General features: G+C 41.0%; 2 long non-coding RNA genes across 2 annotated transcripts; both read left to right on the plus strand.

The window, feature by feature from the left end:
- The first annotated feature begins 343 nt into the window (after positions 1-343).
- LOC106149783 lies at positions 344-3,833 on the plus strand. The gene is made up of 2 exons (XR_001236173.1): positions 344-3,292; positions 3,682-3,833. It is a non-coding gene; the product is annotated as an uncharacterized LOC106149783 (long non-coding RNA).
- Positions 3,834-6,322: 2,489 nt separating this feature from the next.
- Positions 6,323-15,051, plus strand: LOC102013376. The gene is made up of 4 exons (XR_262716.1): positions 6,323-7,103; positions 11,166-11,265; positions 12,428-12,667; positions 13,721-15,051. It is a non-coding gene; the product is annotated as an uncharacterized LOC102013376 (long non-coding RNA).
- Positions 15,052-24,765: the final 9,714 nt, after the last annotated feature.

The raw sequence follows: 24,765 nt of genomic DNA on the forward strand, positions 1-24,765 counted from the left end.
AGAGAGAGAGAGAGAGAGAGAGAGAGAGAGAGAGAGAGAGAGAGCGGGAGAGCAGAAATGAAAAGAAGAGAAAAGAAAAGAGAAAAAGGAAAGAAAGAAAATACAGAAGGAAGTTTTCTCAGTGTGGAGGATGTTTCTCTTCTTTTTCCTCACTGGACACATTTTTTCGTTCTTCTTCATAAGGACACATCCATTTCTGCCACTGTGACTGCATTAGAGCACATGACTGAAACTACTTTTCTAAGAATTTCTGGGAAATGAAGCTTGCTGACTTTGGTTTTTCTATTTTTATTTTTATTTTTGGGTTGTTTTTTTTTTTTTTTTTCAGTTTTTTCCTGGTACCGGGAATCAAACTCACGACCTCGCGCCTGCCAGGCAAGTGCTGTGCCACTGAGCTAAATCCCGAGCCCCAAAACTTGCTGATTTTGTAGGGGGAGAATTACCGGTGGGGATGCTTTCCCTTCATACTAGAGAAAACACAAACACAGAAGTATGTTGTCAAGATTATCAGGCAAAGCAGTTTTGGGATGAGCTGACCTCAGGTGAGGGGGCAGAAAAAATAATATCTTTGAAACACGGGATCCAGCTTCACTTGAAATCACCATGACTTCTGTATTTTTAAATTGTGAGGGCAAAAAATTCTTACTGTTTACACCATTTTGAATAGAGTTTTAGGGCATAGACAATTTCAAGGCTGATAACTGGAGCTCTGAGTTACTTCTCACTTGGTAAAGGGAATGCATATTAATATAGTAAAATAGACAAACTCTGGACTGCTTCTGACTTGTAATAGGGAGCCCAAGTCCCCAGGTGAGAGCAGTGCTTTGATGCTGAATTTGGAACGACGCAGAGCCATCCATCCATCCATCCATCATCACCAAGTTGTGTCAATCAGATTCAAAGAACTCAGACAATGGCCTGCTTCTCTCTAACCTGAGGGACGTTTCCTCCTGTGGACCGCCACCGCCCCTCCCTGGTCAGCCCACACCAGGTTGCTGTGTTCATCTCGCCTCCTCTGTGGCTCACCTCAAACCCATTCTCCACACATACGCAGCAGCTCTCTCCAAAGCGCGTCTGACCATGTTTCAGTTTGCTCAAGACCCTTTTTATGCACCATTCTCTAAGGAGCAAGATCGTACTCATTTGCATGTCCCTGCAGGTGGAACCCCACCCCCTCCAACCTCCCTCCTCCCCCTGCAGTCTGCCTCAGCCGCCCTGGCCACCTCGCTGCCCCTCACACAGGAAGCCCAGCCTAGCGCCCGCTGTTCTTCCTACCTGGAAGTTGCTCTCCTTCCATCCTTCCTGCAGGCTCTCGGTTCTCAGCCTGCACGTCACTCTCTGGAAGGGTCTCCTAACACCCCTGCATTCACCCAGCAGGCACTCTACACCCACTGTTACCGTCCTATCATAAGATGTTAGTATTACCTGTGTACTGGCCCCTAACTTAGGAGAGTGGACACTGTGAGGACAAGTCCACTTTCCCCCCTCATTTCTACAGCTGTCACAGAGCAGCTGGCCCACCATAAATGCTCTATAAATACTGCTGAATTAATTAAAAAGCTATTCCTATGGGAAATCCAATACACAATGGCATGTCTCTATCAGTATAAACACAGGATGCGCACATACATGTAAATACACCTGACCTACACACGTGTGAACACGTGTGCACATGTGCAATAGGCAGGATGCATGTGTAAATACATACATGCATATGTGTGTGTCTAATTCAGAAAGTACAGTTAACTGAGAATAGCTTCCGTTTTAAACAAGTTAAAAGCATTTCACCCAGGGTTTGATTTCAGGAATCACAGAAACGGTGCCAATTTTCTAAGCACACTGTTGTAACACTGCTACATGAGATGGAGCAGGGGAAGGCTTTAAAAATAGCGGACCGGATATCCCTCGTGGTGACTTGGGTTATGTAAAAGTATTTTGTGTGAAGCCAATGCTTCACAATGGGCCCCTGAGCTTTGAAAAGGCTGTTTGGGGTCCCTTTTCAGTGTTAAATATCTGCTTATAAATGCAGCCAGACTAACAATCTGGAGAAAAGGATACAATGTCCAAACAGTTATCACTGTCTAATTCCAGATACTTAAGAAAATTCTGATGTTAATACTGAAGGACATTCATTTTTGGAAAGCCCTCTAACAGTTGAAGAAGCCAGGATTCCTCTTAAGAAATTTGTTAGGTTGGGCTTGCTGTACTTTTCTATTGGAGCAGAACAATCAGACAATATCTGGAGCTAATAACTTTTACTTTAATTTTAAATAGTAGTCATGTGAGGACATTGCTTCTGGAGACCTCATGAAAACAAAATATTAAAAATTGCGGTTTGAATGTGTGCTGTGCATGACATCCTTGGGCATGGCTGATCAGACCACGGTTGGTGGTCGTTTGTCCCGTGGTACACCTTGACTCAAACATGTATCGGGGCAAAGAGGAAATGATTAGCTGGACTAATCTGATTCTCTCTGGAGATGAGAAGAATTAGGCGGTCGGTAGTGAGGGTGGAGCTGAGCAGAGAGAAGGCAGAAGGCAGACAGGAGCAGATATGCATGTGCACAAAGCTTGCAGTGGACAGTGAGGAGGCAGAAGCCACGAGCCTGTGCGCACACAGGCTGGGGAGGTGGAGGCTGCTTGTCTGTCTGGGACACGGATGGTGAGGGCAGAAAACTTTATGAATTGCTGTATTTCCGACTGCTGAAGGGACAGTGAGATGACTAAGTCATATTCCTAATTAACTTCCCGTATCCTCAAGACCTGCTTGAGATCTACAGTCCTGTACCTCTTATTACTGAGTGAGTACATTTATAAACAACTGAACTTCCTCTGCTATGGGATCTTTCTTCCCCAGCATCACAGAAGTCTTATCCAGATATCTGTGCAAGCCAGCACGCAGGCCCATTTAATCTGGATACACTGCTTCCCTGCCACCATGCTTCCCCTTTGCCATGCCTACCCATCAAAGCCCATTTCTTGCTGGAAAGCATTGCTGCTGTGACCCTCTCCTCCCACCCAGAGCTGGGTGCTCATCACCACCTTCACTTCCACTCTTCCCTCCACTTTGTTTGCAGAAGACCCGACTCAGCATGTCAGTAAGCCAATAGCTGAGAGTGCTGGGATCCAGGTGCATGAGGAAGATGGAAGAGTTATTCCGCTGTCCTGGGTGGGGTGCTCAGCGTTTGCAAACACAGCACATCAAGGCCCGAAGCAATGTGTCCCACTACCCCTGCAGTGTACCACGTGCGTGAAAATATCTGGACACTCTCCAACAAGTGAGACCCAAATGGTAGGAATCATTCCAAACAATGTCTAGTGATTTGTACCAGAAATCATTTGCTATCTCACTGGCAAACACCTAAGCTTATGATATCATCAGGAACTAAGTTTTCTTCATTGGCTACACACTTTGGCTCTTTTTGTGAGGATTCCGATGACTAATGGCCTCAGCAGAGCTAAATATTTATAAAAGAGAAAGATGGAAAAATAGTGATGGCAGTAGGGGAAAGACTGGTATATTTGTAAAATGAATTAAATGGAATATATTTCCTTTTGTATTTGAAGATGAATACACTACCTTAAACAGACATTTGACGCTGCTTTTCCACTTGTTATGATTGGTTTGCCTTATGCTTACTAGGAAGAACAACTTGTAATATTGGTCTTTTTCTTTCACAGCTGAAAGTTAACTGGCCCATGTGGAGATTTTATCAGAACATGGTGTACAGAGAAATAGTACCATGCAGTACCCAGCGTGTTTGCCAAGAGCCCAAAGACAAAGCACCTTGACCCACCCATCCTTTGTTCAATAAATAATCAACTGAACCATGTACGTGGCCAGAAGCTTTTTGTTTTTTACAATTTGGTTGACTGAATCCACTTCTAAAAAAAAACTAAGCCCAATGTCAAAAGTTCAGTAAGACAGCTATGCAAAGTAGGGGTCAAGAATGAGTACACAAGTTTAGAGGGAATTTTTCCAAAATGAATCTAATGGGAGGAAAAAAAAAACTAGTTTTAAAAATCTCCTTAAATTACTCTATTTGGTTTGTCTCATTCTTGGCATGAACTGCAAGCATGTTCAAATTTTGTTGTGGTGTTTTACTAATTTGATACATAACCATGTCACATTTTAAGTTTTACTCAAAGCAGATAAATCAATTATTGCTGGTGGAGAAAGCCCAACAAAGTAAAAGGTCATATTAATAAAAATAGATTTGGGCACTAATACCAAAATAGACTAATATACCAAAAATATTGGCTTGGTCCTTCTTGATACCAAGAGGAAGGACCATGACCTCCTGGGGCAAGGAAGACAAGAAGGCAGGGACCCCAGATAACTGGCAATATCACCACACCTCAGTGCATATTCTAAGTCAAGTGGCTATTCCTAGGAGGAGCTAATATCTCCACAATTATCATTTATTTTTCTTTCATACTTAGATTGAGTCAATCTTGATTTTAACAGTCAGTACTCAGACTAGATCGGTACAAAACTGGAAATGCCTCAGAGTTTGGTGATAAGCAATCATTAATTAGCAACCTGCTTCTCACATTTCTCAGTTCATCTTGGGTCACTGCCAGATGGCTTTTTCAGTTAAGGTTCACCCAGGTGTACTTGCTGGACCGAATCTGTTGCTCCTAGGGCCACCTGTATCCTCCCATGTGACTCTGAAAGGCTCCATTGCTGGGGCAAAAGGTTGCTGACCTGCCAGTTCTGCTGGCCAGACTATTCTGTGCATTCCTGATACCTTGCCAGGGTCTTTAGGTGGCAAGCAACAGGAATGATTTAGACTAACACAATGATAAAAAAGGAATTTGTTGGAATGACATGGGGAAGCTCACAGATATTGAAGAAAAGCTAAATAAACAAGGCTCAGAAAAGACCAGCCCCAGGCTGTTGTGAGGCTTGAGATACAAGAACTAACAGTTTTTGCAGGACACTGCTATCCGGATGAATACACTTTGCTCTTTCAGGTGAAGAATGAAACTCCTGGGGGAGGGCACTTTCTGGCTTGGCTTAGGTCATGTGATCTACTGTTGGCTAAGGGACCCACATGACATGAGTGGGTGGTAGGGGTCGTTTCCTGCAGTCAAAACGAGGTGCCGATACCAGGAGAAAGAGCCTATGTCCACAGCATTCTGTTCTCTAGTATTTCTGGATGCCGTCTGCCACCTGCTCACTTCCAACGTAGTTCTTGCCTTAGTTTTGGGGCCTTCTGGCCCACTTTGCTTTTGGGGGGCGGGGACCAGGAATCAAACTCAGGACTTTGTGCATGCCAGGCAGGCACTGTGCCGCTGAGCTATATCCCCGGCCCCTTCTGGACCACTTTGATATCTTTCCAATCTGAGTCAATCCACCAACATGATTTCTAACTCCTGCATTGACTCAGAACTTTAATTTAAATCCAGTTACAATGAGTCCTCTGATTTGCATTTTCCTCACTTCCAGCCATTTATTTCCTTTCAGGTCTTTCTTCCCTTGTATTTCCCAACTCTGCACGTTCCTTGCAAGTTGCAGATGTTCTTGGGACGCCATTTTCTTTTAAATAGACAGAGAAAACTGTGTATGTTTATTGTGTAGCTGTTGCTTGGAAATACATATACATTGTGTGGTTAAATCAGGCTACTTAATATATGCATTAATTCACATAGGTGTCACTTTGTAGTGAGAACATTGAGAATCTACTCAGCAGTTTTCAAGAAGGCAGCATATTGCTATTGATGATTTTATACAATTCCTGGCCTAACATTTTCTGAAAAATTCTCTAGATTCACCCTGTTTTGATGGTAGCCATGGTTATCCTGAGCTGTTTGACCCAAATCCTTATTTTAAGTGGCACAATTCAAGGTGTTTATTCAGATAGTTTCAGCATTTTAAAAATGGCAAAACAAGCAAGCAAACAAAACTCTTTTACTTCCTTTGGAAATGCACAATCCTTAAGAATTTGTTTACACAGAAACTACTTCATGTATATTTAAAAGTCAAATTTCCCATAAATCCAAGGTCAGTTGATACAATGTCATATGGAACAGCTCTAATTTAATTAAATTCATATTTATTGTTATTGGTAGATTAAAATGAAATCCAAATCTTATTTTAAAAATGAGTGGCTCAACTGTTCTCTTGGTACTGTATGCCAACATGTGAGATGTTCTCAAAATAAACAGTAAATGCCAGGTGTGGTGTCTTATTCTTGTAATCCCAGAATTTGGGAGGCTGAGTGAGGAGGATCATGAGTTCAAGGCTAGCCAGAGCTACAAAGTGAGAGATTTTGTCTCCAAAAAATATAATGGATATTTAAATTAAAAATTTATTACAGTAAAGGACAGATTGCTATTAATCCCATTTAAGATGCTCCCCCTTTCTTTGAACATAACCCATTATTCTTGCTACTTTCTGAAGCAGACCTCGAGGTCCTCTCTCATGAGTGTCTGCAGTTGCATGGTTGTGGGTGCCTACATGTCCAGAATCTATTCAAAACATTTCCCTTTTTGGTCATTTTGACATTGGATGAAAGCCAGAAGTCAAGTGGTTACAGATCCCATGAATAAGGTAGAGGAGGATGTGCTGTCAGGTTTTCACTTGACAGGAATCGTAGACTGTAAACTGCGTCAGAAAGTGGCAAGAACAATAGGAACACATCTGATAGGAATCATTATTGCTTGTGGTAACAAAAAATCATGAATACACAGAAAAGGTTTTGGCTCCTGAATTTGGTAGGTAAAAACGGTATGGAATTTTGTTAAAATATAGCCAAATACCATCCTCCACTAGCAGAAGTACTTACTTAGAGAGCGCCTGACATCTGCTAGGCACAGTTGTAAACACCCACACATGCCCATAGTGAGGCAGTATTACTCCCATTTTACATATAAGGAAACTAGAAGTCAGCCGCTTGGCCAGGCCAGCCAGTTGGTTGGTGGGATGGATTATGTGATGATGTACTTTCTTTTTTTTTTTTAGGTTTTTTTCCGGTACCAGGAATTGAACTCACAACCTTGCACTTGCCAGGCAAGCATTGTGCCGCTGAGCTAAATCCCCAGCCCCGATGATGAACTTTCTAAGTGCCACTGAAAACAAGTTTGGGTCTATGAAAAAGGTTTGTATGAGAAAAGGGTCCTCATATTAACATTGGTAAGGAATAGTGGCTTTAGAGTTCAGGAGGGAAGTATGACAAGAATTAACTATTCTCTACTTAGCTATGATCACTAGTTCATCTTTAGAGGCCTTAGAATGGAGATGATCTGGCCTGCTGCGGTGGTTATGATGAATCCATCTTCAATCTGCATATCAGTTTAGAAACTACTATTTCAATTTTAGAAACAAAAAAGCACTGTCCTTCATATTGAATAAACAGGAAAATTAGGGGCCAGAAAAACTTAGAATAACAAACAAAGAGTATACTCCAGACCAATCCAGTGATTCATCCTGCTGCCAAAGCACAGCAGTTTCATTTCTAAAAACAGGTCAGACTAGGAAAGTTCTCTGGTGGCTGCCTTCTGAAGGTGAGCTTATTGAAACAGACACCCACATAAATCTCTTGTGGTATGACAGTGGACGTCAGAGAAACTGGTATTAGTGCACATCTTTCCCATCAGGAAATGCTAAATGCATTGTGAACGACAGCCTAACTTCTCCAGCTGTTTGTCTCATAGCTCAGCCGGGCTCTGACTGATACTTGGTTTGGTTAGGTGTGGTTGCAAATCTCCCACATTCTTCTCCATGGCATCATTTTGGTTCCTAATGTCTTTTCTATTTCTTTTTTTTTTTTTTTTGGTTTTTCTCCGGTACCAGGAACCGAACTCACGACTTTGCGCTTACCAGGCAGGCGCTTTGCCGCTGAGCTAAATCCCCAGCCCCTGTCTTTTCTATTTCAAGTCTACTCTTTTTGTTTCATTTCAGACCATACTTGCCTCTAAGAGTATAATGCAGTTGTTACATAACCTACTTCTGAGATTGTAATGCACTCTCAGTGATTATCAAGCTGCTCCTCAACTTGGTATTAGGAAGTCAGTTTAGTTTTAATTTAGTTCAGTGGTCCCTAATCCTCTTGGCACTGGGGCCTGGTTTTGTTGAAGATGAGCTTTCCATGGAGAGTGGGAAGTGTGGTTTCAGGGTGATTCAAAGGAGCACAGATCTCTCGCACGCCCAGTTCCCAGTAGTGTTCTCATGCCAAGGCTGATCTGACGAGGTGGAGCTCCAGTGGTAAAGCCCAGGTTCAGGGAGGGGCTGTAAAGGCACATGAAGATTGCTGGCTCACCCATCCACTGTGCTCCTGGGCTGCTTGCATCCTAATGACTGGTACTGGTCCACAGCCCAGGGTTGGGGGACCCCTCATTTAGATACATATCTGAAACCAGATCAACCTTCCAGAGGTCTAGAAAAAGGCTTAATAGAGTCTAGGCCCAACAGGGCTGTCGGGAGGTAACAAAAATGAGTGAGAGGAGCAAGAAGGATGAGATGGGGGAAGGTAGGAAAAGAGAAAATTGCTCTGTTGCACATTGAAAATTCTCTTCCAGTGATGGAATGGCCTTGAGTATAACTGGATGGCCAATGGTGGAGGCCTCTGGACCCACCTCATTCTAGACTGACAGCTGTCACTCATGGAGCAATTTGAAGTGTGAGCTGATGGAGGCTGGATTCTGTGTCCATCAAACTTCCTGGACTCTAGGTTCATCACAGGGAAAATAACCGCTAAGATCTGTGTTCTAAGACAATGCAGCTCCATTCCAGATATTTCTTTGGTTCTTTTGGGGGAAGAACTGAGATAAATCAAAGAGCACTGGGAAGGTTACTCCACAACTAATGCTGGGTAAATTGGGTCTTTGGAAGGATAGTTTTAAGTTTCAGTGTTCAGTTCCCAGCAAATCACAGTTTTGGGTTAAGTTGAAAAACAGAATATAGACAAAAATATTAACTCTTAACTATATTTACAAGACAGAATTGGGAGCAATTTCATTTAATTTCTTATCAGTATTTAAAATGTGTCCATGATTTGACAGGTAGTACTTGTGGTACCAGAAATGTTATACTAGTTGCTCTAATAATTCTACTATATAAATATATTATAAAACTCAGGTATGCAGGTTAGGAAATTCATTGTGGATAGAACTGTTAATAACATAAAATTTCACATAAAATTATGTATATAGACGTACTAAAATATTATGCATTTATTCTTAAAGGATATTTAATGATGTGAAGTAGTATTAATGATACAGTATAATTTTGAAAAAGTAAGACAGAAGGCTTAGCCTAGTAGTAGAGTGCTTGCCTAGCATGTAGAGGGACTCTGGATTTGATCCCCAGCACAAAAAAAATAAAAGAAAAATCAGGATTCAGAATATCATATGCCATGCAATCTAATTTTTATTTTAAAATATACCAAATTACACGCCTGTCTGGCAAGCACAAAGTCCTGAGTTTAATTCCCGGTACCCCCTCCCCCCCAAAATATATATACACCAAATTATTAACACTGATTATGCCTAGTTTCTTACATTTGGAGTGATTTTTGTTTTGTTTGTATAGATCTCAAATGTTCACACATGAGCTATACTAATAGAAAAAAAGATCCTGCCCATTCTGATAATTAGTTCCAGTGGCTTCATTTTGAAACTTCACAAGGTTTCACGCTTTGTTTGAAGTATTTTGCAAGAGTTCCCTATGTGCAGTGTACTGCACCTAAACTGCTCAGGAGATGGGTGCTACTGTTGACCCTCTCGTGACCAACTGGAAACAAATGGAATTTGAGGGAGGCTGTGTACCGAAGCAGGTTCCATGCCTTGTCTTTTAAACTCATGTCAAAGAATCCCATACTTTAAAGACAAGGAAAGGACAATTTATTCATATTACATGTTACCCAGGACTATCTTTATAGCTAACGAGTACTTTAGCTGAGGTATTTGGTCAAAACACCATAAAAGTGATGAAATGGCTGGCTGAGTTTTAGCATCTGTATTTACATGGGACGATGTAAGGTAAATAAGCTGTTCATTTTTTAATGGGGACAGTGGTAAGGGAGGATGCCATTTCTGCTGATGTTTTCAAATAAAGTTATTAGAAAATACCAGCAGTAAAGAATGTACTGGATAATATTTTTGAAAATAAGAAACTCCTTAATACATTCCAGGAAGTCCTAGGTCACAAAATAACAGGAGAGTTACACGAGTACAAGGAACATACTTGGACTATTGCTTTTCTGATATTGCAACTCATTCCTTTCTCTGTAATACTTGGCATCTGCGGAATGCTTGTCTGTGGGCAAAATGTGGGCAATTGTATTATTTCTGGAGATAAAGGGGCAGATTTCATCTGCTGTGTTTTATGAGTGAGGAAGTAGAGTGTCTTGGACTTTGAGGGGGTTGCCCTGAACCGTCAGACAGTGAATTCTGGCGCACATCGAAGGACTCTTCCAGTAGCTACCTGTTTAGGAACAGGGTGCTTCCGACGTCCCCACTGCCATGGCTGTCCTCTTGGGTTTGGGGAAGCTGCTCATTCAGGTCACAAGGGCTCTGAACGTTCTGTCTCCAAAAGGCCCACCCAGGTCACAGTGAGTGGAAACTCTAGCCTGTTCTGTGGGTGCAACCACGGGCATGTGCGGAACTCGGTAACTCCACCTGTTGGGTCCTCTAGCTTGATGTGCAGCAGAGTACTGGCACCTGCCAGCAAAGCCTGGTCTGGATTCTAATCAGTGGGAACCTTAAGTCATGAGATTTCAGATATAGCACTGATCTTAGTTTTAATCATGTTTTGAAAGGGATTTTGATATCTGCTTTTGCCGAGAATGATAAGTTAAGGAGAAGCCAGTCCCTGAGTGTAAACCTTGGAGCATCGCTTCTAATCCCTGTCGAGTGTGGGAGACAGGTCATAGCTACAAGGAGATAAAAGTACCACCCAGTAACCCTGCTTGCTGCTTTCTGAACTCACTGCCAACATTTTAAAATGCTTTACTTCGAAAATAAACTATGGTTTTAAGCCAATGAAATCTTACTACTTTCTGGCTCCCTGACACTTAAATTTGCTAAATATAATTCCTATCATTTCACTGCTCTGTACTTTTGCCAATTCTTATTCCTCCTGCTAAACTCCATGTAGGTTTTGCTTTTCCATATTTACCTCATACAGCATTTGTAATTTTATTGTCTGCATGCTTCTCTAGGAGCCTCGCTTGGACACAAGCTCTGTGCGGACACAACTGTGTTTGTTTTGTTTGACTTTAGTTTGCAGCACGAAGCACTACGCTCAGCACACAGTAAGATGTGAGAAGTATTTGAATTATTAATTAAAGTGAATGAAGCAGTCAAAATTTCAGCTGAGAACAGTGTTTTATTCTTAACATCAAATCTATTCATTCTTCAAGGATATTTTAATGTTAGTGCTTAATAAAATTTTGGTCCAATTCCAGAAATGCTCCTCGAGGGCCCAAAATACCCCAGCGTGAAGCTGAAAGAGGGAATCACAAAGATGGATAAGATATGATACCTCTCTTCCTGGGGTTGAGTAGGGGAAGCAATAGGGAAACAGGTTAAACTACTTCTAGCTTGCAGAGATGAATAATAGTTCAGTAAATAAAAGTAACTGATGCTTCTAATTATAAAAGGGTGAGAATGTCAGGAGTCATTCACCTTTAATAGCAAAAGCATTTTGAAAGTAAATATTATCTCAAATATTAGTTATTTAGATAATACACACAGTACTATCTCTTATAGTTTAGGTTTAAAATGTTTCCCAAAAGTATTACGTGCTCAAGGGTGGGGCTTTTGGAAAATGATTGGAATAAGGGGGTTTTACCCATCAGGGGATTGATCAATTGAATTCATAGCTAACTGTGCTTTTAGGAGGTGGAGGCGGGTCACTGGGGTGTGGCCTGGGAGGATGCATCCTTGTCTCTGGGCCTTCTCTTCTCTGTTTCCTGGCTGCCATGGACAGCTTTCCTTTGCCTTGGCCTTTGACCACGCCATTTCTGCTTTGGAGACAGCCAACCACACATGGTCTGAACTTTTTGCAACCATGGGACAAAATGATTTAAATTGTGAGTGTTGGTATTTTGCCCCAGTGATGAGAACAACTAATATAGCATCTTACATTCCTTTCCATCATCTGAGAAGTTTTTGGCCCTACTCTAGACCCTTAATCAATAGAATCAGTTATAAACTCATTTTCTCCAATATCTTGAATCAGATTCTCATCTGTAAATCACAAATAGCATCACCTTGCTATCAGTTAGGGTTTGGGTCTGAAATGTCCCCCCAGAGTTTGTGATTGAAAGTTTGGTTCCAGTGCAGCAGTGTTCAGTGGGGGGCGGCCAGGATCGTGAAGGTCCTGATCTCATTGGTGGGTTAATCTTGCTATGATTCATAGCTTAATGCACGCATTTGAGGAAGGGACTTTGGTATAACAACAACCTCTCTCTTCTGCCAGGTTGGATGAGATGAGCAGCTTTGCTCCACTAGGTGCTTCCTGCCATGCTTTTTTACCTCATCACAAAGCCACCAGGATAAGACTCACTGGACTCATGGACTCACTGAAACATCCAAAACTGAAAGCCAGAATAAACCTTTCATCTGTTAAGGTGGCCTAGTTCAGGTATTTTTGTCACAGTGCTGGAAACCTGACTACCACATCCTTTAATGTTCAGAAATGCACAAAGCCTGACACCTGGTAAGAAACTGTCTGCATACATCATTACTAAAAAATAGTTTTAGTAAGGATTTATTGTTGAAAAGTTCTATTTAACAATGATTTCTAAGCAACTGGAAAATAAATAAAATATCCAGAAGGACAGCCTTATTTAATAAGTGGTATCTACTTATAATAAGGTTTCCTGTAGGCATTTGAAAAGTATATTTATAAAATAAATGATATAAAAATTCTTATCAGTCAGTTGTTAGGTAAAAAAGTGGAACTAAATCAATCAAGAAAGGGAGAGATGAAACAATAGCAGTAATCATCTCCAGTTATCAATAATTTTTATTTTTTGTATTTTTAAACATTTTTCAAATTCTGTCCAATACATGCAACTTTTTTTTTTTAAAAGCCAGCATGCAAAATCTTCCATTTTCCTAATATTATACAAAACTAACAGCATAAAATTATCCTACCATCCTGATCAAACAAAAATAAACATCTTGCCTTGTTGCTTTGGGTTTTTCCAGACATACTTTGTCATTTGATACAAAGAGAGCACATTACTGATTTCTCAACTTCCCACTTGAGGAAATTTGTCCTTGGGAAGTTCATGTAGCAACAAAAATATCCTGGTGGGAAAAGAAGTCCAATGACTGTTTTGTCTACATAAAGACAAATCTCTTAAATGTTTCTAAATACACTGGGACTCACTATTAAACATAGCGATCCTTGCTCTGAGAAACCAACTGGGGGACAATTGGTTGTCCAATAACCCAACAAATACCAAATTCAAGACTGAAAATGGAAAGTTCTTAACTTATCCAAAAACTGCTACCAAAAAAGATAAAAATAGTTTACATGGCTATATTTTAAATGGCTCTGAAGATTACACATTTTAAAACTACTGTCTCACAGCAATGGTGAATAGAAAAATGCTGATAATGTATTCTTTAAATCTATGTGATGCAAATTTAAATGTATACACACATGATACCTCCCATGACATGTGCAAACAGTTTTGGTAATCTGATCCTGTCACTTCCTCCCACCTCTTTTAACTGGGTCTCATCTTTCCCTGTCTTGGAGCCCTCCCTGGCCGGAGCCTACATCAGCTGCTACAAGAGTTCTTTGGCCCTACTTTGCATTCCTGCCCTGGGCTTCACAGGCACATTCAGCAAATTCAGACTCACCCCAGTGAGGCTGAGGACAGAATGATAGAGACATGTCAACAGGAACAGAAGAACATTTTCAAACACTGGCTTATTCTTAAGCCACACTGTGAGTTCATTATTAATGTAATAGCTGTCTTGTGAATAAGGTAAATACACTGCACTGCCCCTCCCCGCTTTTTTTTGTTAATTTGTTAAGTGTAACATTATTATTATACCATGATTAGCCATGTACAGGGATGTGGGTTTATTCCACTCAATTATGGTTTGAAAGTGATTTATTCCCCACAGTTAATCCCCAAGATGCTGTGGCATGAGGAGGGTCAAAAGTTAATCCAGCAATGATGCTTTGAGGGTGGCACGTAGGAAGTTATTAGATTAGATTAGGCGGCTAGGGTGGAACCCCATGATTGAATCACGGTGGGTTCAGAAGGAGAGGGAGAGAGAGACCACACACAGAGACACACACTCCTGCCATGACATGACGCAGCTGAGGGGGCTTTGCCAGAGGCTGTATCATGCTGTGTGGACTAACAGCCTTCAAAACCGTGAGCCCATATAAACCTCTTTTCCTTAGGAAGTAGCCTGCCTCTCACATTTTGTTGTATTAAAGAAAATCTGACTAGTACACTTCCCGTCCAGTGGAGCAACTTTCAGGCCTAATTGGGATAAGTGCGATGAACCCATTGCATTTCCGGTGCACCAGCTCCATATTCACCATCTGTGTGTGCACGTCTCAGAACACTCAGCCATTCCTTCCTGAGCGTGCACACTCTTTGTCATGAATCAAAAACTCAGCTTTTAAATTTTATTTGCTTCTCTTTAGGTTCATTTGGGATTGGTTTTATTCTTCAACGACCCTGGAGGGATAAAATCAGCCATGTCCTGCCTCTGTCCACCTGTGAGAAGCCCTCGCCTGGACCACACGCCTCGACACTTCCCAAGGCCGCTTCCGTGTCCAGATTCAGGGAAATTAAATATCACCTATTTTAATTTGAACTAGAAAATTTAAAATCACATATGTGGCTCATAATTATGGCTCACATTGTACTTCTCTTGTATGATGCAGGCACCAGTGTTTATGTATGTGAAGTTCTGCACTTGTGCAAAGTGCAAAATTATAGAGCCAATATAATTTAATTCAGTCTTGGCTAGAAAATGTGCCTGAAACTAGACTTTTTCTTACCCGATTCATACTTGTTTTGTTACAATAAAGACAACCTTATATTTAATGCTGGGAAGAGCAAAGATTTTTCTGTTATACTGAAAAAGTTGTTATTAATGGTTCCTAATTCCTGTAGATGTGTAATACTGAAGATATTATTATAGAAACTACATTAAAATTAAATTTATAAAGCACAAATGTCATAGAAGGTTAACTTTACCCATCAAGCTTCAGCTGATTTATTGGATAACTTCTCTATCTTAATAATTGATCTGAAGGCTTTAAGACATGCTCTGGGGCCGGGGATATAGCTCAGCAGCATAAGCGCCTGCTTGGCAAGCGCAAGGTCCTGAGTTCGATTTCTGGTACCAAAAAAAAGATAAGCTCTGTTCATAATACACCTAAAAGTCAAGGTGCCGGATGTATGGACAAAATCTGTAACTCATCAAAGTTCATACAGTGAAGCCCCCATCCCTAGTGTGATAGTATTAGGAAATAGAGACTTTGGGGGTGACTGGATTTAATGAGACCATGAGAGTGAAGCCCTCACACTGGGATTAGTGCCCTCATAAAAAGAAATGAGAGAGCTGCACTCTTTCTCTACCATGTGAGGGTACCATGAGAAGGTGGCAGTTTACAAACCAGAAAAGAGGCCCTTAGCAGCACTCTAACGCATTGGCACCCACATCTTGGACATTGCAGCCTTCAGAACTGCAAGAAACAGGCATCTGTTTAAGTCACTCAGTCTATAGTAATTTGATAGAGGAGCCCACACCGACTGAGAAAGGCAGAGACTGATTCATTTTACAAAGTGCTACAAATGTAGATTTTTCTCCCTTGCTCACATTAGTAGGTGAAGACATCAAGTTTATTATTTGGAGGTGTTGGCAAAAATATGACCATAGCATGTACATCTTAGGGGGATCCCCACAAGTGGCCATCTGCGCCTATACACTGAGTGTTGGTGCTAGGAGCTCACCCCATTATCACAAAGTCTCACCACAAACCTTCATGTTGTCCAGGTGTTTCAAGATGAGGACAACCCAGAAAGTATAACGAACTGTTCAAGGTCGTGGTGGTAGGGCTGGTCAGGAAAATGTTTATTCTGTTAAGAAGATGATGTAATCTCAGTTTCTTTATTCCTTCAAATTGAAAATGGAGGTAAAATAAATGGTCTATGGTAAAAATCTGTTATGAGTAAAAAGTTCAAGCTGAGGCCAGATAGATACTTTGTGGAACAAAAATGGTCTGAGAATCACGATTTTTTACTGATCTTGGAAAATCTTTTAGTCCATGATGAATGGATGCTTCTTGGCAGATGGCCATAGTGCAGGTATGGTCAGCTCCACAAGGACGAAGGAATGCAGGACATTCCAGGTCAGACAGGCCTGCGGTCAGAGTCACACCCTGACAGTATATCTTGTGCTCTGGGTAACATAACAGAAACCATAAGGTACGCATAAACACACATTTTTTTCAATTCACCATTTTCTCAAGGATGATGCAGAAACACTAGCTGACTGCTCTAACCTTAGAGACACACTCAAGGATGAAGAGCCTTGGCTTGGTCAGGGGAGAGAGGAGGTAGCTGTGCTTTTGTTGACTTTGACACCTCTCTCACCAAACAGCAATTTGGGATGTTTGAGCAAAGTGAGTAGTAGGAGGGATTGGGCATGTGTGTGTGTGTGTGTCACCCTGCAGACAGGAAAAGGAGCATGTTTCTTACTTGCGTTAGTTCATGTAAGCTGCTATAACAGACTACTATAGTCTGAATAATCTGTAAACAACAGAAATTTGTTGCTCACAGTCTTGGGCCCAAGGAGTCCAAGATCCAGGTGGCAGCAGATTCAGTGTCTGGTGAGGGCCCCCTCTCTACTTCCAAGATGGTACCTTCACACTGGGTCCTCATATGGCAAAAAGGGTAAACAAGCTTCCTTGGATTTCTTTCATAAGGACACTAATCACATTCATGACCTCCTGACCTAATTTTGGGCAGTCATAAACATCCGGACCAAAGCAACACCCTCCCTCCTCTTCTCTCAGAGCATTACTATGAAATAACTTGTCACTGCCTCCTACCCCAGGGCAAGACAGCCCCGACCAGTGAGCCATGTGGCCACGTGGGTGGGTCAGGCTGCATGATGACCAAGGAGGCTCATTTTCCCCAAATATCTCTTTCTCTTGAGTGACAGTCACCAAATGGAAGAAACAAGACAGACCTCAGATTTTGAACAAGGTAAGAAAGGTGATATAAAATAGGTGTAAAATAAGACATTTAAAAGAACAGACAGATTGTGAACAGAACTTCTAGAAATAACAAAAGTCTTTGAAATGTAATTATAATGAGTCATTCCAGCACTCTGGGAGGCTGAGGCAGGGGAATCAAAAGTTCAAGCCCAGCCTGGGCAACTTTGTAATTCAGTGAAGACTCAGCAGGAGAGACTCCGCCTCAAAATAAGAAATACAAATGGGCTGTCTTGCAGCTCAGTGTGAAAGCCCTGAGTTCAGTCCCCAGCACTGAAAAGAAAGATGTAATAAGTAACAATGAGCATAGTTAACATTTATGGAATGATTATTAGGCTAAGCATAGCAAAGAAGTATTTGTAATACATGTATTACATGCATTCAATTATTTAAAATCCTGAGAAGGCAAAATCCTGAGGAGGTTGAACCCAAGGCTTCTCACTGCAGTGCTCTGCTACAGAACTACACCCCCAGACCTTTTAAATTGTTTGTTTTGTTTCATTTTGAGACAGACTGCCACTAAATTGCCCAGGTTGTCCTCAAGCTTTGACCCTCCTGTCTCAGCCTCCAGAGTAGGCGGGATTACAAGCATGTACCACTGTACCTGATTCTGGTGTTTCCATTTTAAGATGAGCAGACTGAAACAAAAATGTTAAATCTCATAACCAATAGGCCTGCTTTGTAATGCATGTTGGATAATTTTAGAGTTCCTTATCATTACTGAAAAATTACAGAAGACTGAAAATCCACTGAAAATTACAAGCAGCAGAAGAGAGAATTAAAGAATTGGAAGACAGATGTGAGCAAGTTTCACAGAATGCAATGTGGAAGCAGAAAAGGCATTAAAATCTAAAGAAGGGTCTTGCCTGGATCTCTTGGGAACAGTCCCTGAGAGTTGGCTGGTGTGTACTCTACCAGTTGGTATCAACTGCAACTGATACATGGTCTTGTGGGACTGTTTAAGAATCCCTGTGAAGCTCTATCCTTCTGGACAGGCTTTTCATGAGAAGAGAAGAACATATCCAAGGCCTTCCATCTCCTTCTGGTGAAAGATCTGCTCCACACACCTCAGAGCCCTGTACTTCTAGGGTGATGGGGAAGCCAGAGACAGAGTCTAGGGAACCATCCTAAAGTATCTGTGTAAAGTCTGTGACCAAGTTAGGTGGGACGAGAGTGCATAGCCCCGTATAAGTGAGGTTAAGAAGGTCTCAGTGCCTTATGAAAGGTATCTTGAATGAGGAAATCCAGTGTGTGTATAATAAGAATTAGAGGTTAGAGACAATGGAGAAGGGGAAATACTAAAAAAGCAGTGGCTGAGGATTTTTGAGATTTGATGTACAGAACCTCAGATTAAATATCACTTCAGCAGGAAACATGACAAACACATTATAATTTTAATGATGTCAAAAGACTTGACCTATGCAGAGACTTTTGAAATCAGAATATGATTACTACCACAATTCAGTAACAAAAAGATTACTAGAAACACTTCATGTGTTTGGAAATTAAGAAGTAAACATCTATATAATAGGGACAAAGAAATCATAACAAATACTAGAAAAGACTTTGAATTTAATGATAATAACAGTACTTGTGTCCTGTGGCAAAGGCAGAAATATTTCAGTTTTACATGCACTTGAACTTTTTGTAGTTGTTTTATCAAAGTTAAATATACAAAATCAGCTATGTTTTATTATGTCATTAATGGGGAGATTGTTAATTTTTTTTTTTTTTTTGGTACTGGGAATCAAACTCAGGGCCTTGTGCTTGCCAGGCAGACACTGTGCTGCTGAGCTATACCCCCCACAAAATATATAAAAATATACCATTTACAATATCATCAAGCATACAAAATGCTTAAAAATTAAAGAAACAAAAAATCTAAAACATTGTAAGAAATTAAAACTCATTAAATAAAGATGTATATGGCCACAGTACTTACAGTGGCCTCAAACTAGAAGCTGTTTATCAACTGCAGAGCAGAATACTACACAGGAATGGAAGATGTTGAGCCCCAGAGTACAAAGAAGTCAGCCACCCAGTTATAATGCTGAATGAAGGAAGATCAGATGGGAGGCACCTGTACTGTGTGAATCTACATGCATAAATTCAGGGAAGGCAAAATTACAATATAGCACTTGGATGAGCATTAGACAACAGACTTATAAAGAAAAGTAAGGAAGTGCTTGCTTGAAGGCATATTTTAGTTTCTTTCAGGGAAGAAAAGAGGATCATGACTAAGAAGAACAAAAAGGGTGACTTTGGGAGCCATGAGTGGTCTATTCTTTGGCTCGAATGATCTCCACTTGGGGATTCAGTTAGCAAACCATGAAACACTACATTTGTTAATGCACTTTCCCATGTTGTGCCATACTTGTGAAATTATGACCAATTAGAGTCTACCTTACAGCAATGCAAGGATGGTTAGTTATTTTTTAAGTATTAATTTACTACATTGACTAAATCATACATAAATTTCTTAAAAGAGATACAAAATAAATGATAATTTTAATAGGCATCTGTGAAGTAAAACAAAAATAGCAAGATTAAGGCAAGAAGGAAGCTCCTTAATCTGATTATGATTAACGTTAAAACCCCTCAGCAAAATGATCTGTAATAACATTTGAGAAGTGTTTGCTTTAATGTCAGTTATAAAACAACATTATCTGCCATCATTGCTTTTATTTAGCATTGCACTAAAGTCTTGGTCCGCAAAGTAAATAAGACAAAAAAGATATAATGATTAGAATGGGAAAACTATTCACTAACAATAAGGCCAACTACATACAAAATCTAAGTGCATCTACCAACTGCTAGCAGTGATATGAAAACCCAAGAGGCTTTCAGGATTACAAATTAAAAACCAGAAGCATTTCTATGCTAGTAGCCATGTGTTGAGCTGTAATAACAAAAATGAATCCATATGTTCAGGGTAGTGTCAACCTCCCATGGGGATTTTGGGTGGAACCTTGACAAGCAGTTGCTAAGCTTCAGCCAGAGAAGCAAAGGGAAAAAAGTGGCAGTGACAGTTTAAAGGAGTTACTACTAACAGGGGTAACAACTCTGTCTGGAACTTTTCCTATTAGGTACAGGTTCAGCGTAAATATACTGATCAAAATCAATATGGTATTGATGCAGAGATCAAAACAAAAAAAAAAAGGGTATGGAGACCAATGAAATAGAAGAGAAAACATAAATTGACCCACATATGAATGGTTGGTTAGTACTCGTGTTTGCAGATGTAGCATAACAAAACTGGGGGAGAGAATGAATTATCTGATAGACGACGTTGGGACAATTTGCTACCTATATGGAAAGAGTCAAATCATAAGTAGAAGGCAATTGTAGGATACAGGGGAATTTAAACTGCAAGATTTATGCCAGGCATGGTGATATACCTGTGAGGCTGAGGCAGGAGGATCAAGATGAGTTTGAGGCCAGCGGGGGCTACACAGTGAGTTCCAGGTCAACCTGAACTACAAGTAAGACCTTGTCTTAGAAACAAAAACAAACAAAACAAAAACTGTAAACCTTTTTAAAAAGTTATAGAATGTTCCACAATCCCAGGAAAAGTAAGAATGTCTTTGACAAGGTGCAAAAGACAAAGTAATCAAAGAAAGATGGTTGAGCTTGAGATTATGGTGAAAAATGTCACATTATAGCACAAATAACTAACTGAAACAATAAGCCAAGCACTGGAATACAATATTTGCTATATATTTATATGAAAATATATGAATATATAAATAGTTAATATATATAAATTTATACCTAATTTCCAGTTAATTAGCAACAAAAAGCAAAGTTCACAATAGATAAACAGGCAGAAAGTGGTCCATGCAATTTACATCGAGAGAAATATAAATGGCCAATTAAGATGTGAAAAGGCTCACAAACTCGCTAGTCAAAACAAGACCTCACTTCCCACCCCTTAATATTTAAGCACAATAACTTTTACCAAAGATACAGGGGAACAGGCACTCTGGTTTACTGTTTATTGTACAACTCATTCAGAGATCAGTGTGACAGTTTTTTTCAGTACCAGGAATTGAACTCAGGACCTTGCGCTTGCCAGGCAGGTGCTGTGCCGCTGAGCCATCTTCCTGGCCCGACAGCTCCTAATAGGTTTAAAACACGCTTTCTCTGGGAACCACCTAGGAATTCAAGCTCTATTGTCACAATGGTATCTATACAACAACATGTGCTGCAACTTCGTCAAATGAAAATATGGAGACAGTCTGTGCAGAGAGGATGACAAAACAAACAGCTTTATATACAGTAATCAGATACTATGTAGCTATTCCCATAAATAAATCACATCTGTGTGTATCAACATACACAAAAACCCAAAGACATAATATTGAGTGATAAAAAATAAGCTCCGACAGACAGCATAATGTAAAACTATTTATTATACTTGAAAGACCACAAAACAGTAATATTTATTTTTTACGGGGACTACACACGCGCGCACACACACCCCCCCTACACACTTATAAAGTGTAAATACCAGACTGACCGGGAATGAGATACATAAACCTGCTGGGATGGAAGAAAGGGTAGAGAATGTGTGTATGACTTTCTGTTTTTTTTTCCTTTCTCAAGGAAGAGGTCTGAGACTCAACAAGCCCATGTTTATTAATATATGCCTCATGTCAGGGGGAGATAGGTCGGTGCCTGCTACAGTACTTTTTGTCAGTTTGAAATGTTTCCCAGGACAACTGAACTCTTTAAATTTAAAAACGACATAAAGTGAGACCGCCTCCTTCCTAAATGTAGCCGTTTTCCAGCTTTTGAGATGTGCTCCTCATAGTTCTGCCCTGTCTACAAATGAAGGCAAAGAGAGGAAGATAAGACACAACTTTGTTGTAACTGGTGAACTTCACCTTACCCAGAAATCAAAGGGGCTTTTTATACCTTCTCTCCCAGATGGTTGCCTGGGGCAAGAGCAGGACCCTCCCAGGCACAAGCGGGTGAGGCAGGTGTGAGGGAGCTAGAGACCCTGAGGTTGGCCACACAGCCGGTCCTGGGCCATTTCCTCTGAGTGCTGCAGAACAAACTGTGAGTGGACAGTTCCACCCTGTGAGAGCTCGGCATGCAGGGTGAGCACTAGTGCCATCTTCCTGTTTTCAGGAATGCTAGGTAACCTTGGAGAAATTTAGAGCAAAGCACATACTTAGCTCATGGAACACAAAGACAATCAACAGGAGGCCCAAAGGTAAAACTTAGCGCTCATTTATACAGTCTTCGGCCCATATTACATTCTTGGTAAAGTTTTGGTTCAGCCGCTAATATTTACAAATTGAGCTATTTCTAGTAAACACCAGGCCCCTAGCTTTTCTTCTAAAGGGATTCTGGTGCTATCAGGCCTGTTCCAGGATGCCAAAGCTGGTTGGCTATGCAGATTATCCGCTACCCTCACTCCTCACCCACGCCCTCACCGGCTGCCCCAGTGGAAGTTTCAGTCACCCACTTCACAGATGGCAAGCCTGAAGCCCAGAGTGGTAACTGCCGTGTTCAGTGTTAGAGTTAGTTGGCAGAGAGCAGAGCTATGTTGGCACAAGACAGCCAATTACCAGTTAACTTGTGATTCCTTTTCTCCACCAGGTGAAAGCCCATTTTATGATTTTTTTATATTAGTATATGATTGCGACACACAATGATTGCACTCTTCTTGGGGAACTGGTACACAAAATATTGCATCTTGGTCATTTTTACTTCCCCTCTCCCTCCCCGCTCTCCTGGCTCCTCCCTCTCCACTTCATGATTTTAATGTCCTATTTTCTGTCTACGCCAGCAGGTACAATGGAAATGATCATCCTTAACACTTTTAGTAAAGACTTACTTCAAATGGTGATTGAAATGATGCAGATGGATTCATTAATCACAATAATTAACGTTAATCATAATGGTTAGGTTGTGTTATTCCAATAATTACTATTAATGTAAGATTTGGCCAAACTCAAAACCAAAAATTGTACATGTGAAATATAAGGAAATATAGCTGAAAATGGTATAACTCCAGGTTGTAGGGCCTCACAGGATACCACTTTTCCAGCTCGTTTCCCGCACCTCTCCCTAGTCTTGTTCTTTTTCTGAGTCCAGAAGAAGGTGCAGACCTGACCTGGAACTCCTTTTCAGAACATGCCACAACCTATCCTTCCATTAGGCTTTTTGCCTTTTGGATCTATTCGCTCCTGGTTAAAGCAGGTAGACGATCCACACTGACTTGAACGAGCTCCATCGGTATTTACTGAGCTTCTATGAGAAGTGCATTTTCATCAGAACCAAGTGCATAAAGAGATTAAAGGGATTCCAAAAGTTCTTTAGGGTGTGAAACACTAAATAAAGTACATGTGAATCTTATGAGATGGGAAAGGTTCAGTTAACCTTGGTGCGCTGTGAAAAAACTATGCAAAGAAAAAGGTAGATCTTAATTAAATATTGACACGCACAGATTCTTGAGTCGCAAAAACAAATACATGTGCACATACATAGTGTGGAATCAGTTATGTTAAAAAATGACTCATTCTTTGTGGGTCCACACAGATGTATGTAAGGGCCTGGAAAGAGGTACTAAAGTGGTGAAAGCTGATACCTCTGCGAAGACAGAGAAATCTAGAGAGCGATAGGGTCTATAAATCCAGAGAGAGATGCGGTGGTCAAAGAGAGTTTCAGCTGCACTTATACTGTCCATAATGTTTTAACTTAAAATCTAAGTTAAATAGAAAAAGAACGAGGACTTTATGTAGTCCTACGTTCTAAAACGCTTTTCATGTAACACATAAGCGATCCGCAGTTATTGGTTTCCAGTCAAAATCACAAGCACGAAATTCTTAAAACATCCGCTCATCTCTGGAAATGAAATCTACTACACTGTTATCACTCCAATTAACTTTGAAGTGTAAAAATAGCACAGAGCCCCTAAAAAGTTAAATTTCACTTTCACAAATCAAAATCAAGTCAGCAACTCTAGGGAGGTGTTCTACAGTCCCAAGGATGCTCCCTCTTTAGTGGTAAAGAATAAGAGATGGGAAGTGGATTTAAATAAACTCAGGACCATTCAAATTCCAAGTAGAAACAAAACCAAAGTGAGATCGCCTCGTTTATCCTAACAAAACCTCTGCTTCTTTAATTTTAAGGGGTGGCATTTGCTTTCCCAAGTGTCCAAGGACAAGTTTGAGGACGGAGGAAACTGAGTCCCACAGAGGTCAGAGTTAAGGCTAGGTCCTAAACAGGAAGGAGGCAGGGCTGGGACTCCCCGCAGGTTTGCTCTGAGCCCCCAACCAGGTCAGGCTCCGGCGTGATTCACCAGCCAGGTATCCTGCCCCTCCTCATGCGGCGTTTTCCAGTACCCTCTTGGCGATTGCGTATCTACGGCCCATCTATCTACCTATCATCTACCCGTCTGTCTTCTGATCATCTACGTGCTCGCTGACCCCGGGAAGTCTTTCCCTTCCAGCCCTGACTCCCCGGAGCCTGGCCTCGCGTCCCCCTCGGCCTCTCCACCTGCCCCGCCCGCGCCCGCCCGGTGCGCACCCGCGCGGAGCCCC

Source organism: Chinchilla lanigera, unplaced genomic scaffold, assembly GCF_000276665.1.
Source record: "Chinchilla lanigera isolate Chin_1 unplaced genomic scaffold, ChiLan1.0 scaffold00052, whole genome shotgun sequence".
In the NCBI taxonomy this organism is placed as follows: Eukaryota; Metazoa; Chordata; class Mammalia; order Rodentia; family Chinchillidae; genus Chinchilla; species Chinchilla lanigera.